The following is a 5614-nucleotide window of genomic DNA, read 5'->3' on the forward strand; positions in this document are numbered from 1 at the left end:
ACTCTTTTATATATGTAAACATTTCAACCATTGCTGCGCCGGGTGCGTTCTACTGATGCCCTTAGTGTTTTAGTGGGAGAAGCTCAATATTATACAAGAGAAAGAAGCAGCACTTGTTGAACTATAACTTCAAAATATCTCTGAGCTGAAGAACGCAAGTATGACATGGCATTTGAAGTAAAAACCATGGGAAATGCCACATTCTACAGTTCTGAATCTCACAAAATTTTGTTAACAGAACTCTCTGGGAAACAGGAAATATATATGGCCCTAAGTCGGATGCCTGGTCACCGGATGGATCAAAACTCGACCGAAAAAAGGGAGATGAAATAGGAGAAATTGCAATCTCACCACTTTTATACCAGATATCCATGCAATAGATGTTTGCTATAGAGTATGTCTACGGATAGGCTTATCCTCGGAACATATCTTCATTATATCAGACAGCCAGGCAGCTTTACATGCAGTCTTACACAATTACTTCTAAGATGAATGCATTGGAGTCCTAAGTGACATGAAGACAATAAACAGGCTAACTACCTATCCTAGCAAGGTGCCAAAGCAGCATTATATACTACATATGTATACCTTCTGTGGACTGTGGACAAAGGTACACACTAGGGAAAGCATAAGTAACTCAACAGTACAGACAACACTGGTTTGAATGCCCAGGGCAAAGATAGACCAGAGTGTTTATACACTTGTTGTCTATTATATCACCCAAGCAAGGTAACTTTAGCGGATACACAATCTGATTCTCTTTTTGTTATTTTATTTTAAATTGTAGTGCTTTGGAAAAAATAGTCAACGTACTGGTGACTTGTGGTCAGGTAACGCCAACTTTCTTAACGGTATGAAATACCAATACAATTAAAAATCAGAAAAACTCAGGCTTGACTTCTGTCCGATAAAGATTTTTGTCGCATTGGAAAATAGCCGGCTCTATGACTTTATATTACTTATTACCTAGAGGTGCATTCATGCTGAAAGATGATCGCGCACTAGAGACTCTGATTAAACGCGCACATACCAAATGTTGCCCAAACTGTATTATTTTATAAATGCCAGACCGCAGCAGCGGTAACATTTTTGGTTTATAATCGAAATTAAAAAAAAAAATCTAATTTATTTATAAATAGTATACTCAACTCACCATACATTATATTTAAATTTTTTCTTTTTATATCCACAGCAGTGTAAATTTTAATTGAATTAAAACACTTTAAATATTATTTTTAGAATTTGTTTCAACACTTTCACTTTATCACTCACTTACCACGGGAAAATCTTCTTAAAACTGTCCTGCAATGACCTGTTCAAGTTTATTAAAGGAACGATTCTGCTTCGGTTATCCCGAAGTTTCCTCATGATGAAAGAGTATTTAATCAAAGTTTTTGTTTGTGACAACAGCACCGTACAAATTTGAGTGTTCAAATTACATAATCTTTTCGGAAAATTTATTTAAATACAATAAATTCAAATGAAATGACCTAAGTTGAACAACTTTTTAATTTTCATCAAATTATTAAACAAAAAAAAAACCAATTAGGATACAAAAGATGTCCCGATTTTTTCTAAAATTCAAATTTCCCGATTGGCTGGAGGAATAATTTCAGCGAAACCGGTGAGGCAAAATCCCATGTACTAGATTGAAAAAAGCTCAGATATAAAACAAGAAATACGTATGTACTTGAAAGCATTTTGTATTTGTATGTTGCTGTAGTTGTTGTAGCGATAAGGACACTACCCGAAGGCCTTGGGGAGTTTTATCGATGTTGATGGTCCTTTGCCGGATACAGATCCGGTACATTCCGGTACCAAGCCGACCATTTCGGGAACGATTTATTATGACCACATGCGACCTTCTAGGCCATACCGCCCTCCCATCCCCTACATCCATGAGGAGCTCGGGTTCGCCAGTGCCCCGGCTGCTAATGAAACAGGATTCGCCACGGATAGGTGAGGTTGACAATTGGGGTTGGAGAAGCTATATATTGCGCTGGCAACCTAAAAGGGTTGCGCTACACAACCCCTTGAATCTATTTGGTATTTTAGTCGCCTCTTACGACAGGCATACCTACCGCGGGTATATTCTAACCCCCTAACCCGATGGGGGGATGTGTAACTCATCCTTAAAAAGGGTTGCCACAGATAAACCTCTTTTCGGCGAAAATTGTTCTGCAGTTATTCCCAAATAGGTCTGCCAGCCCTCCGGTTTTCCCCTCCGATACTTCGGGTTTAAGAGCGGCTACACCGGTCTGCGGAATATAGAGGCAAGATCGTTCAATAATTAATACTTGCACCTACTATGAAGTTTAATGTATGCTGTTTTAAGTAAAATGAGTGAAATGTACCTTGAAAATTTACATAAAACCTGCTGCTGTGTGAGAATGACATTTTCGGTATTTCTCAAATGGAGCAATTTGAACGAATTTCAGTGAAATTTAAACCCCCCATATTTCTACTTGATTCAATACAAGTTTTGATGCAGAAACATTTTGTGTTGTATTTAACGCAAATGTTTTGGTGAACGAGTTTTCGCTGGAGAATTCCGCTCATGAAGTTTGTGAAAATTGTTGCGTTCACTGGAGAATGCACTGTAATTTTTAAGACGAACTCATTGACTATTGCGGGTTAGCCGCCTTAATTCGCATGTGATTTCTGCTGTTTCTATGATACCTTGTAAATCTCTTCAAAGCCTCTTCGTCCGCTAGTGATATTTGAACCCGCACTTCTGCGTTCGTTGAACTGTTGACGCAGTCAGCCAAACCTAACTTTGTTGTTGTACGACTTTTCCCAACAATTTTTTTGGGTGAGGCACCTTAATGTAGGTACTTAATTAACAACTATTTACTTAGTTAAGTAAAAAATGTTAACAAAATAGTGAAAATAATTTTTATTAATAACTTTTTGGCAGCTTTTATGGGTTAAAAAATGATAAAGTAGATTTTAATTATTTTTGTGTACTACAAATTAAACTTTTGGCGCTTCATTTTTAAGCTTTCTTTTTTCTGCGAGCACTCAAATTGTTAATGATTAAAAAATACAAAAATAAAACAAAAAATATCTACATCTTAAAATTATTAAAAGTTTAACTTTAATAAGCAAATGTATAAAAATAAATATTTTTATGTACAAAAGTCTGTGGAAAAAATTTTGTTTATACAAACTAATATTTTGTGAATGTGTTAAGTAAGAATTATTTTTCTTTTGTAAAATTTTTTTTTTTTAATTTTTTAAATTATTAGAGTCCTTAACGCAAACTTGAATGCAGAATACCCAACAAACTTCGAATAAATAACTCTCTAACCCGTACGAAATTTATAGTTTTCAAGTTGCAATCCAAGATAACACACCAATTATTCTCCAACCTGGGTAAAATTATAACAGATTTATATTTCTCAAGCTGATATCCATAGCACGCCCCCAATCAGTATCCAAATTTTGAGAAATTTTTTGAAACTTATTTTTCTTAAGTTGATATCCAACATCGTTCTCCAACTTTTGAGAAGATTTGTGAAATTTATAGCTCTTAAGTTGATACCAAACATCTTTCTTCAATCGATATCCAAACTTTTGAGAAGTTTTGTTAAATTCATATATCTCAAGTTGATATCCAACTTTGTGAAACCTATAGTTCTCATGTTAATATCCAACAACATCATTTTTCTAATTATTCTCCAATCTATCAGAACTTTTGTGAAATCTGGAGCTCTCAAGTTGATATCCAAGATCATACTCTAACAATTCTCCAATCTATGACTTTTTTTGTGAAATCTATAGTTCTCAAGTTGATATCCAAGATCATACTCTAAATCTTCTCCAACGTTTGAAAACTTTTGTGAAATCTGGAGCTCTCAAGTTGATATCCAAGATCATACTCTAACTATTCTCCAATCTATGACTTTTTTTGTGAAATCTATAGTTCTCAAGTTGATATCCAAGATCATACTCTCAATCTACTCCAACGTTTGAGAAATTTTGTGAAATTTATAGCTCTCCAGTTGGTACCCTCATCATTCTCCAATCATTATTCAATATTTGAAAACCTATAGTTCTCAGGTTGATAACACTGGTTTACAGCCAAAATGCACCAGAGGCGCCATTATGAAATTCCTATGTAAAATCACCCCCTGATTTCGAAAATCAAGGTTATTTTTAATTCTATGGTAACGTTTTTGAGATATTTACAAATAACGGTTTTTTCCAAAAAAAAAAAAAAAAATATTGGGTCCACTTAATCATATATGAAAATCTCAAGAACGAATTGAGCAATTACGAAACGGTTTGAAGCTTTTAAAAGGTAATACAATTTTCTATGAACCGTGCATACAATACTTTTTGCTAGGCTCTGCAGATTCAAAGATAACGAACAATTATTAAGGATTTTTTCCATTTTTTTTGTAAAATATAAAAAAAATTGTATTTTACGAGGAAGGATCTCAAAAGCTTTTTATTTTTTTGCAAATTTTTTTTTCTCTCTAAGGTCTCTTTTATTACAAAAAAAATAAGCTCTCATTAATCAATCGATGGACCAATACAAAAGTTATAAGCATTCAAGTAAATATATCCATTTAATACTTAAGTACCCTACTGGTACATATGTGTTAGTATTCGTATATGAGTTATTAGCGAATATTAACACAAATGGACCAGTAGGGTACTTAAGTATTAAATGGATATATTTACTTGAATCCTTATAACTTTTGTATTAATCCATCGATTTTGTTGAATGAAAGACTTCCTCGGAAAATACAAATTTTTTTATATCTTTACAAAAAAAATGGAAAAAATCCGTAATGATTGTTCGTTATCTTTGAATCTGCAGAGCCTAGCAAAAAGTGTTGTATGCGCAGTTTATAGCAAATTTTATTACCTTTTAAAAGCTTCGAACCGGTTTGGAATTGCTCAATTCCTTCTTGAGATTTACATATATGATTAAGTGGACCCAATTTTTTTATTTTTTTTTGGAAAAACCCGTTATTCGTAAATATCTCAAAAACGTTACCATAGAATTAAAAATAACCAAATTTTCGAAATCAGGGGGTGATTTTACATAGGAATTTCATAATGGCGTCTCTGGTGTAGAAAATAAATTGGAATTTGTGATACAGTGTAATCAATTTATTCCACAAATGCATAGCACCCATTTCAATAGAACAAAGTGCAACGAGGCGCTGCTTTTTCTATGTAGACATGCACTATTTTATTACAATAATAATGACGAGTCACCTTATCATCAAATATTTATATGGAACCACTCCACACAAAAAACTAACGCCAATAACTATGAAAAGAAGAAAAGAGCACAACGCCCGTCACCGCCATCAACGCCAATAGGCGCGTCAAAACCACCAAGTTGTATAGTTAGTGAGGCATCGCATTTTTATATATGTTCAAGTAAGTATCTGCCAAGTTTGTTAAATATGTATATAGGGAAGCATAGATGACACCAGCATGGCTTAATGCCTTCCGATCAGCCAATACCGTCATTAACGCATTCAAGCAATGGAACGAAACAGCCACCAGGTAATAGACACAACAACAGTTGGCAAACAGCAGCAACAACAACCACAACAAAAACTGTTAAGAGACAGGTTAGAGACTTAAAGAA

The sequence above is a fragment of the Eurosta solidaginis genome, unplaced genomic scaffold, assembly GCF_040869045.1.
Source record: "Eurosta solidaginis isolate ZX-2024a unplaced genomic scaffold, ASM4086904v1 ctg00000623.1, whole genome shotgun sequence".
Classification (NCBI taxonomy): domain Eukaryota; kingdom Metazoa; phylum Arthropoda; class Insecta; order Diptera; family Tephritidae; genus Eurosta; species Eurosta solidaginis.